This window comes from Kogia breviceps, chromosome 8, assembly GCF_026419965.1.
Source record: "Kogia breviceps isolate mKogBre1 chromosome 8, mKogBre1 haplotype 1, whole genome shotgun sequence".
NCBI classification, from domain to species: Eukaryota; Metazoa; Chordata; class Mammalia; order Artiodactyla; family Physeteridae; genus Kogia; species Kogia breviceps.
In genome coordinates this window covers 105,333,945-105,345,598 of record NC_081317.1, presented here as the reverse complement: position 1 = coordinate 105,345,598, position 11,654 = coordinate 105,333,945, and the positions used below count along the sequence as shown (strand labels likewise).

General features: G+C 41.7%; 1 pseudogene; it reads left to right on the top strand.

Annotated features, from left to right (window-relative positions):
• Window positions 1-5,480: 5,480 nt before the first annotated feature.
• On the top strand, window positions 5,481-6,460 carry LOC131761014 (tetraspanin-3 pseudogene; annotated as a pseudogene).
• Window positions 6,461-11,654: the final 5,194 nt, after the last annotated feature.

Below are 11,654 nucleotides of genomic sequence, written 5' to 3'. Positions count from 1 at the left end.
CTTTTGCCCCGGTACTTCTGCAGAGCTGACACACACAGTTCTTTCCTTTGCACGGAGATGCTGAAACCAAGCGCTTCCTTATTGCACTGACTCAGAGAAAGGGCTGGGGCTGCTCTGGGCTCAAGAGTCATCCATCAGGGCAGATTGATACTCCCTCTGCTTTTTGCCTTCTAGAAGCTTGTGTGCATATTTTTAACTCTTTGGGCTTGCAAAAGAGAGAAGATGAGTAGGCACCCACCCTTTGGTTGGCAATGGGTAAGCTGACATTATCCCATTGAGCAAATGGGGGAGGAGGATTCACAAGGGAAAAGAGAGCCTGCAGTTAAGGCGAGGACTGCAGAGTTCTGTCTGAGTCAGCATTACCTCCTCCTGGAGCGCGCTCAGGTGATCCCCTGGCCAAGGACACTTCAGGAAGGATAACGTCATGTGGTTGGACACAGAAAATGGATGCTTTGGAAGCAGACTGACATTTGCTTTTTAATTACCTCCTCTTGGCTTCTGAAGATGAATTCTTTTTTCATAGCAAAAAGCCAGGAAGAGAAGGAAATGTTCTTTCTACAGAGCTAACCATGTCTGCACATTAACCTTTAGCACTGATTAAGATAAATGCCATTTCAACCCCTGATGCTTTTAGAAAAGATTTGAATTCAGCTGCTCACCTCTTGAAAAGCTTGTATTCAGCTTTTGTTATGTCCCTCAGCCACTGCAGGTTGTCAGTGATGGGGAGAACAGATCCAGTCACCTAGCATTAGTGTGACCAAGACAAATGTGGGCTCTGGTGCTCGGGTTCTTTCTCCTGTCTCCTGGGGGTTTACGCCGGCACCACCAGAAAGGTCTTGTGCCCATAAATAGCTGTAAAGCAATCCATGAAACACCACGTGAGTGGGACTGATCATAAATGCAATAGCAATTCAGAGTAGACATTTCCTTCTGCTGAGGTTAACCTGGAGAGCTTTCTGGAGGAAATTGATATTCAGTGGGGGAAATAACAATGTTTAAAATGTATTCTTACCCATACTTTTTTTTTAAGGGTGGGGAGTGAAAAATGAATAATTCATGTAGCTTATTTAATTTTAAAAATGTATAGGAAGTTCATCTTTTTTCCCATTAAAAGCATCACCTGCTTCCAGTCACTTGGCTGAGTTCTTTGGGGTGGTGGTGGTGAGGATCCCAGAGTTATGGGCACATACAAGGGGGTACCCAGTGGTGTTTCTTTGTCAAAAGAAAGCATGTCCTCCTCAAAAAGACTGACAACTAAAATTCTGAGAACTGCAGCTGGCAGGAAACAAGGAGGCAGAGTTAGATCTTTTCTTTTTTCTTTTTTTTTTTTTTTCGGTATGCGGGCCTCTCACTGCTGTGGCCTCTCCCGTTGCGGAGCACAGGCTCCGGACGCGCAGGCCCAGCGGCCATGGCTCACGGGCCCAGCTACTCCGCGGCATGTGGGATCTTCCCGGACAGGGGCACGAACCCGTGTCCCCTGCATCGGCAGGCGGACTCTCAACTACTGCGCCACCAGGGAAGCCCCTAGATCTTTTCTAAGCATCCAATCATCTGCCCCCCACCTCCACCTGGGAGAAACTCCTGTGGGTCCTACGTGAAACAAATCCCAAGTTGATTTTTTTACAAGTGTTTAGATTTACAGTGCTGAGAATTTTTTTCCCCTTTTTCTTTTTCCTGAAAGCAGAGATGTGATGCAGCAATGAAGTAACCCACAACTAGAGCAGCCTGGATCACAGAGATACAGGTTTTACAAAAACTGCCTCATTCTCCCTGCAGGGATTTTCTGCTCTCAGAGACAAGGTGCATTTGTTATCCCCACATGGGTGGTCTAGGCCAACTACCCTTCAGAGGGGCAGGTGAATGGATAGACCAACTGGAAAAGAGTCCATTCCTGTGAACTCTGACTTTATTTGTTATTCATGGAAGGAGTTCTCTGCAGCTGTTTGTAGCTTGAGTTTTTCATGAAGGAATAGGAAGGTGATTAAAGATGAGCTTGTTCCTGTATCTTCTTCCTTTTAAGAACTCATGGTTGGGGGACATTATGTATTGGTTACCAATGGTTTAGCTCATCCCACACACAGCTTAACTCCCCTGCATAAAAGAAACCAAACTGAAAAGGAACAGCACAGAGTAAAGGAGACAGGCAAAGGTCAATGCAGCTGGTTGCTCTGGAGCTGAAATCCCAGGAAGGCTCCCTCCCCCTCTTGCCTCCAAATTCAATTTATACTATGTTTCCTTTGCTCCGCAGCTTCTTGCTCCTACACTACCTCCCAGGGGAAGTTTAGGGTTGCAGACAGTTTCATTAAAGGTCAGCAGGCAATTCGCTCACAGGGAGGAAATGAGCAGGGTGCATTTTCATAGGAGCCTAGGGCTGGGAGGGACCTGGTGAGACCGTGGATCTCCAATCTCCTTCAGGAAAGATCGCCTGTAAATCAGGCCATGTGGCTGACCTCTCTCGGATTCTTAGAGGACTTTCATCAGGGTTGAAGGGCATCTTTGATGACATTTGCCGAGATACTATTTCATATTCTGAGGGCAGATGTATTACACAGGGATTCTATTGTTCATTGATGTTCTGAAGCCAGGGCAAACCTGGTTCTCACAGAGCACAGCACCAGTCTGACCAGCATTCTCCTCTCCAGAGGCTCCAAAGTCATCACAGGAAAAATGGGAGAGTGAATCTCCTGAGGACCAGCCTTGCATAAAAGCTGACTCCTCTTGAGAGCCGGGGCTATAGTCCCACCCCTTCTCTATTCCTTACCACTGCCTTGTTGCTTTCACATATGGTAACTCTCCCTTCTTCTCTCCTCCTGCTTCCAAGGATTCCTGTTACCGCCCCTCACAGGGACAGAGTTTACTTTGCTTTCTGGAGAATGTGTCCTATTTTCCACCAGAAACAGAAGGATACCCATCTTTACTTCCTGCATTGGAATTACTTCCAAAATGATATGGCTCCGAGAGAGCCATTTCCAGCCCTTCATAAACTGAACCTTAGAGAATTCTGCTTAAGAAAAAAAAAAATCCACAAGAACTACCACATTAAAACCTTCTATAATTAAGACAGTAATGCCCCCAATACCATCCAAGGTGCCTTCAGAGGAAAATCCATCTGTACATCAAAGATAATATTCCTTTGAATTATTTATACCAATTCAGTTACATAAACATTTACAAACACAGCAGTGGTGATGGTTTAGTGATGTCAAATGAAAGAGGAATTATCACTAGCCAGAAACCTTTTTATTGTAAATCTCTTCTTGTACTTGTACATTAAACATTCTCTTGATGTCTGTCTCCTTGTCACTCTTACATCTTGAATCCATATTGTCTCTTTACTCAGAGCAAGATGACTTGAATATCCTGAAGAGCATTAGTAAAATATTGCCTGTTGAATAAATTTAATATTGTATATTGTATCAGGCCCTAAGTTTGAGGGTATGTTCCTAGGGTATCAGTCTATAAAGGAAATTTCTTGTTGTTTTGTAAGACTAATGTAAAGGATGGTTTTTCAGAGAGTTTGGTATTTTAGATGTTACTATTTGTGTCTGCAAACAACAAGAAACTAAAATAAGGACTAGAAGACCCCCAGGAGCCTAGAGGAAGTTAAAAGAAAGCCCCACGTATTTATGGTTACCAGAGGGTAAGTGGGGGGAGGGATAAATTGGGAGATTGGGATTGATGTATGCATACTACTAAATATAAAATAGATAACTGATAAGGACCTACTGTATAGCACAGGGAACTCTACTCAATAGTCTATAATGGCCTATATGGGAAAAGAATCGAGAAAAGAGTGGAGATATATATATATATATACACACATCTATATATCACTTACAATACACAATATTGTAAATCAACTATACTCCAATAAAAGTAAAAAAAAAAAGAAAAGAAAGCTGCACAATCTCAGCCCTCAACCTCCTTCTTCAGCTGCCCTGCCCTCCTCCACTCTGGTTGCAGGGAAACCCAGTGCCTTCACGTGGTATGCCATTGTCCGGAGGCCTGGACGAGGGTGTCTTTTCTATGGCTGTACACTCCGACATTCCTCTCTCCTTTATTTCATCAGGATATTCTGATGTGCATTCAAGTTGAGCCAAGCACTCAGTCAATTAGTTTCATAGACGGACACCCTATTTGCCAGATGTGCCTGGAGCCACAGTAGGGCTTTACCTTTGACAGACCTTGGGGTGTGTGGGGGGGAGGGAATGACAGGATGCAGACTCATTGTTTGGGAAGGAAAAACAAAAGCAGGATGCGGAGAGTTAATGAGCTCTTGCTCATCGGAGTCCCTATCTGCCTCCCAAGGCCTAGAGCTTTGCACGCAAGTGGGAACTTATTCTGTGTTAGATGATGTCAAATTGCAAGAAGAAAGGAGAGAGAAGGTGATTTGAAGGACCACGATGTCTAGACAATATGTTAACTTCGCCGCTGTGCATCAGATCTTGTGATACTTAACTAGTCAGGTGTTAGAAATGGAAGTATAAATAGATTTCATAGTCAATCATAATTAGAAAATAGGCTGATGGCAGAATTTCAATGCATAAGAAAGACATTACTCCATCAGTAAAGGTATAGGCAAATGACACACTCTGAATTAATAAGAAGAAACAAAGAAACGTTATGAAAGATAGGCAGTTATTAAGAGGATAAAGAAGATTTAAAAACCTAGTAGGAAATATTGACAATAAGCATGAAATGGCATTCACAACAGAAAGAACAAAGGCCCAATTTTGTGAGATGTAGTCAAAAATATAGAACAAACAAATGTAATTTTTTTCTGTTAATTTGGCAAAGTTTTTTTTGTTTGTTTGTTTTGCGGTGTGCGGGCCTCTCACTGTTGTGGCCTCTCCCGTTGCGGAGCACAGGCTCCGGACGCGCAGGCTCCGCCGCTCCGCGGCACGTGGGATCCTCCCGGACCAGGGCACGAACCCGCGTCCCCTGCATCGGCAGGCGGACTCTCAACCACTGCGCCACCAGGGAAGCCCTGGCAAAGTATTTTTTAAACACTACTGCCCAATATTGATGAGGATATGAAAAAAAATAAGTCAATTTTGTAGTCATAAGAATATATATTTGTACAACCTTCTTGAAGAGTAATTTGGTGTTTTAATTAAAAATGTATATAAAGTTCAGTTCATATTCTTTAACAATACAATTCAACTTTTAAGAATCAATTCCCATAAAATAAGCTGCATGCAAAGATTTAATATAGCGACTTCCTAGTGGGCAGTGGTAAAGAATCCGCCTTCCAACGCAGGGGACGTGGGTTCGGTCCCTGGTAGGGAAACTAAGATCCCACATGCCACAGAGCACCTAAGTCTGCATGCCACAACTACAGAGCTCACGTGCCCTGGAGCCCATGCTTCACAACTAGAAAGAAGCCTGAGCGCTGCAATGAAAGATCCTGAGTTCCCAGAGGTGAGGCACTGTCGCCATTGACGCCTCGCTCGGTGAGCGCGTCCCGCTTGCGGGGCAGGGCCCCAGCCGACCGCCGGCCCCATGGGCCAGTGCGGCATCAACTCCTCCAAGACTGTGCTGGTGTTTCTCAACCTCATCTTCTGGGGAGCAGCTGGCATTTTATGCTCTGTGGGAGCCTATGTCTTCATCACTTACAACAACTATGCCCACTTCTTTGCAGATGTGTACACTCTCATCCTGCTGTGGTGATCATAGCTGTAGGAGCCCTGCTCTTCATTATTGGGCTAATTGGCTGCTGAGCCACAATCCAGGAAAGCCGCTGTGGACTTGCCACGCTTGTCATCGTGCGTCTCTTGGTTTTTGTCACAGAAGTTGTTGTAGTGGTTTGGGGATATGTTTACAGAGCAAATGTAGAAAATGAGGTTGATTGCAGCATTCAGAAAGTATATAAAACCTACAATGGAACCAACCCTGATGCTGCTAGCGGGGCTATTGATTATGTACAGAGACAGCTGCATTGTTGTGGAATTCGCAACTATTCAGACTGGGAAAATACAGACTGGTTCAAAGAAACCAAAAACCAGAGCGTCCCTCTTAGCTGTTGCATAGAGACTGCCAGCAGCTGTAATGGCGGTCTGGCCCACCCCTCTGACCTCTATGCCGAGGGGTGTGAGGTTCTAGTTGTGAAGAAGCTACAAGAAATCGTGATGCATGTTATCTGGGCAGCACTGGCACTTGCAGCTATTCAGCTGCTGGGCATGCTGTGTGCCTGCATTGTATTGTGCAGAAGGAGTAGAGATCCTGCTTATGAGCTGCTCATCAGCGGTGGAACCTATGCATAGTAGAAAACTCAAACCTGAGCTTTTTTAGTCTTGTTCTGATTTGGAAGGTGAATCGAGCAGGTCCACTGCTATTGGCCTCCTGAGTTCCATTAGTTAAAGCACACGTACACAGGTGTCGGACAGAGCAGTTTGGCTCTTCACGCGTCCACCTTCTTACCTACCCACCTGTGAGTTTCTTTTCCCCTGTTCTAGCTGACTCTCCGTGTCCATAAGTGTTTAAGTACGGTGGTAATTGTTCCAATCTCAGAACCATTTGCGAGTTGCATAGTGTGGTAGAATTAAAGGCAGACGTGAGCCTGCTTCTGTTACCTCCAAGCAGTAATGGGACTGATGCTGAAGTATCACCGGGTCCTTTCAGTCTTCACAATGGAGAACTCTTGGCCAAAGGCTTTTGGAGGGAGGGAGAGACAGTCAGTTGTCTGGTTAAAGTTAATACCAGATGGTGCCCCCTCATCAGTGTCCTTTTAAAAAATATATACTATAGTTCAGTAAGATATCAACTGTACAAAATGGCTAAAATAGATTTTGTGTGTGTGTGTGCTAGGCGGGCCTCTCACTGTTGTGGCCTCTCCCGTTGCGGAGCACAGGCTCCGGACGCACAGGCTCAGCGGCCACGGCTCACGGGCCCAGCCGCTCCGCGGCACGTGGGATCTTCCCGGACCGGGGAACGAACCCGTGTCCCCTGCATCGGCAGGTGGTTTCTCAACCACTGCACCACCAGGGAAGCCCTAAAATAGATTTTAGAATCATACAGCGTGTATCTTGGTTCATCTTTAAAATCAGACTGATCTTTGAAATTAGCGGTTTTTAATCAAAGCAGGCTTTATAGGAGTGTAATGTATGCACTACTGTTTTAAAACAATTAGTGTGAGTGTGTGCATGTGTTTTTTTGTATGATTGAGCCATTCATCGTAAGTCTAAACTCGTTAGAAATAATGTACCCATGTAGACTAGCAAAATAGTATGTAGATGTGATCTCAGTTGTAAATAGAAAAATCGAATTCAATAAACTCTGTATCACTCCCTCAAAAAAAAAAAGATCCTGCATGCTGCAACTAAGACACGACAGAGCCAAATAAATGAATAAATATATATATTTTTTAAAAAGGTCATTTAAAGAGGACAAACCCCAGAGAACGATCACAACTTTAAAAAAAGATTTAATATAAATATATTAATTGCAGTTTTGAATGGTCAATTATTGGAAACAAATATCTGTAACAAGTTAGGTTCAGACTGTTGGGCCATTACTTTGATATTAAAATAAGGGACCCAGAAATGAGTCAATATGACTTGATTCCATCACATCTTCTTCTCAAGAAGACTGGAGGAAATATAGTGTATACTTTCTCTTTCTATATATCCACATATAGGAAAAAAAGGTGTCAATGGAAGGCAAAGTTACACTTTAGCTGGGCTCTGACTCTGAACCTCAGATAATCTGGGCTGTGTAGGGAAACTTTTATTTTACCAGGTCAGCCTGAATGATCCTGTGGGGCAAAGTAATATTCTTTGCCTTTTTCACTGGGTGTTCTCAGAATTTGCCACTTCAGTGAGTCAAAAACCCATACTCACTACACCAGATGAAATGAGCCTGCGAAATAGCAAAAAAAAAAAAGGAAATAAAAAGAAAAGAGTAAATGTTTCCTTCTCAATAACTACCTCTGGACTTTCTACCTGAATTTACTCAGATACTCAGTCTTGTGTAACTTTTTCTGGCATGGGCTATACTTGGTAGAAACAGACTTAGTTAACTTGAGAGAAACGTACACTTGGATTTTCTAACATTTCACAAGAAGCTCTGCCTGGACCAGTGTTTTGCAAAGACAGAAGAGAGTGAAAATAGCAATGGCAATGAACACTGAAATTTACCCCTTCAAAACATCATTGCTTGAAAAATACAGCCTTAAAGTATATTCTTGAACTTGACCAATATACCCTCCTCTAGGAGACATTAGCTATTTTGACCTATTTTCTGAATCTTCCTTGAGAAGAATGAGGGTGAGGGAAGAGGAGGAAACTTGAGATTACAGTGGAGGCCCAAAATGTCCACACATTGCATATGTCTTAGCACATATAATTTGTAAGTCATAAGATCAAGACATTAAAAGCCATGGACATGAAGAGTGCCATGGACATGAAGAGTAACATCACAAAAAATGTGGAGTTTAGTGAAAAAAAAAAACCTAGCTATAGTATGTACAGTCTGAATTTAATAGTGTAAGGATTATACATATTTATAGAAAAAAGACTATATGATAATGATGGTAGATAACTCAAAGTAGTGAGAATACAGATGAGTCATATTTCCCTATTCCTATGCAAAAAAAATGTTTTTAACGTCTTTATTGGAGTATAATTGCTTTACAATCGTGTGTTAGTTTTTGCTTTATAACAAAGTGAATCAGTTATACATATACATATATCCCCATATCTCCTCCCTCTTGCATCTCCCTCCCACCCTCCCTATCCCACCCCTCTAGGTGGTCACAAAGCAACGAGCTAATCTCCCTGTGCTGTGCAGTTGCTTCCCACTAGCTATCTATTTTACGTTTAGTAGTGTATATATGTCCATGCCACTCTCTCACTTTGTCACAGCTTACCCTTTCCCCTCCCCGTATCCTCAAGTCCATTCTCTAGTAGGTCTGTGTCTTTATTCCCGCCTTGCCCCTAGGTTCTTCATGACCATTTTTTTTTACATTCCATATATATGTTTTAGAATACGGTATTTGTTTTTCTCTTTCTGACTTACTTCACTCTGTATGGCAGACTCTAAGTCCGTCCAACTCACCACAAATAACTCAATTTCGTTACTTTTTATGGCTGAGTAATATTCCATTGTATATATGTGCCACATCTTCTTTATTCATTCATCTGTCGATGGACATTTAGGTTGCTTCCGTGTCCTGGCTATTGTAAATAGAGCTGCAATGAACATTGTGGTACATGACTCTTTTTGAATTATGGATTTCTCAGGGTATATGCCCAGTAGTGGGATTGCTGGGTCGTATGGTAGTTCTATTTTTACTTTTTTAAGGACCTCCATACTGTTCTCCATAGTGGCTGTATCAGTTTACATTCCCACCAACAGTGCTAGAGGGTTCCCTTTTCTCCACACCCTCTCCAGCATTTATTGTTTGTAGATTTTTTGATGATGGCCATTCTGACCGGTGTGAGATGATATCTCATTGTAGATTTGATTTGCATTTCTCTAATGATTAGTGATGTTGAGCATTCTTTCATGTGTTTGTTGGCAATCTGTATATCTTCTTTGGAGAAATGTCTATTTAGGTCTTTGGCTGATTTTTGGATTGGGTTGTTTGTTTTTTTGATATTGAGCTGCATGAGCTGCTTGTAAATTTTGGAGATTAATCCTTTGTCAATTGCTTCATTTGCAAATATTTTCTCCCATTTTGAGGGTTGTCTTGTTTATGGTTCCCTTTGGTGTGCAAAAGCTTTTAAGTTCCATTAGGTCCCATTTGTTTATTTTTGTTTTTATTTCTATTTCTCCAGGAGGTGGGTCAAAAAGGACCTTGCTGGGATTTATGTCATAGAGTGTTCTGCCTATGTTTTCCTCTAAAAGTTTTATACTGTCTGGCTTTACATTTAGGTCTTTAATCCATTTTGAGTTTGTTTTTGTGTATGGTGTTAGGGAGTGTTCTAATTTCATTCTTTTACATGTAGCTGTCCAGTTTTCCCAGCATTGAAGAGGCTGTCTTTTCTCCACTGTATATCCTTCCCTCCTTTATCAAAGATAAGGGGACCATATGTGCATGGGTTTATCTCTGGGCTTTCTATCCTGTTCCATTGATCTATATTTCTGTTTTTGTTCCAGTATCCATACTGTCTTGATTACTGTAGCATTGTAGTATAGTCTGAAGTCAGGGAGCCTGATTCCTCCAGCTCCATTTTTCGTTCTCAAGATTGCTGTGGCTATTAGGGGTCTTTTGTGTTTCCATACAAATTGTGAAATTTTTTGTTCTAGTTCTGTGAAAAATGCAAGTGGTAGTTTGATAGGGATTGCATTAAATCTGTAGATTGCTTTGGGTAATAGAGTCATTTTCACAATGTTGTTTCTTCCAATCCAAGAACATGGTATATCTCTCCATCTATTTGTGTCAACTTTAATTTCTTTCATCAGTGTCTTATAACTTTCTGCATATGGGTCTTTTGTCTCCTTAGGTAGGTTTATTCCTAGGTATTTTATTCTTTTTGTTGCACTGGTAAATGGGAGTGTTTTCTTAATTTCACTTTCAGATTTTTCATCATTAGTGTATAGGAATGCAAGAGACTTCTGTGCATTAATTTTGTATCCTGCTACTTTACCAAATTCATACATTAGCTATAGTGGTTTTCTGGTGGCATCTTTAGGATTCTCTTTGAATAGCATCATGTCATCTGCAAACAGTGACAGCTTTACTTCTTTTCCGATTTGGATGCCCTTTATTTCTTTTTCTTCTCTGATTGCTGTGGTGAAAACTTCCAAACCTATGTTGAATAATAATGGTGAGAGTGGGTGACCTTGTCTTGTTCCTGATCTTAGTGGAAATGTTTTCAGTTTTTCACCATTGGGGGATGATGTTGGCTGTGGGTTTGTCATATGGCCTTTATTATGTTGAGGAAAGTTCCCTCTATGCCTACTTTCTGGAAAGTTTTTATCATAAATGGGTGTTGAATTTTGTTGAAAGCTTTCCCTGCATCTATTGAGATGATCATATGATTTGTCCTTCAATTTGTTAATATGGTTGAATGATTTGCATATATTGAAGAATACTTTCATTCCTGGGATAAACCCCACTTAATCATGGTGTATGATCCTTTAAAAGTGCTGTTGGATTCTGTTTGCTAGTATTTTGTTGAGGATTTTTGCATCTATGTTCATCAGTGATATTGCCTGTAGTTTTCTTTTATTGTGACATCTTTGTCTGGTTTTGGTATCAGGGTGATGGTGGCCTCATAGAATGAGTTTGGTAGTGTTCCTCCCTCTGCTATATTTTGGAGGAGTTTGAGAAGGGAAAGTGTTAGCTCTTCTCTAAATTTTTGATAGAATCCGCCTGGGAAGCCATCTGGTCCTGGGCTTTTGTTTGTTGGAAGATTTTTAATCACAGTTTCAATTTCAGTGCTTGTGATTGGTCTGTTCATATTTTCTATTTCTTCCTGGTTCAGTCTTGCAAGGTTGTGCTTTTCTAAGAATTTGTCCATTTCTTCCAGGCTGTCCATTTTATTGGCATATAGTTGCTTGTAGTAATCTCTCATGATCCTTTGTATTTCTGCAGTGGGAGTTGTTACTTCTCCTTTTTCATTTCTAATTCTATTGATTGGAGTCTTCTCCCTTTTTTTCTTGATGAATCTGGCTAATGGTTTATCAATTTTGTTTATCCTCTCAAAGAA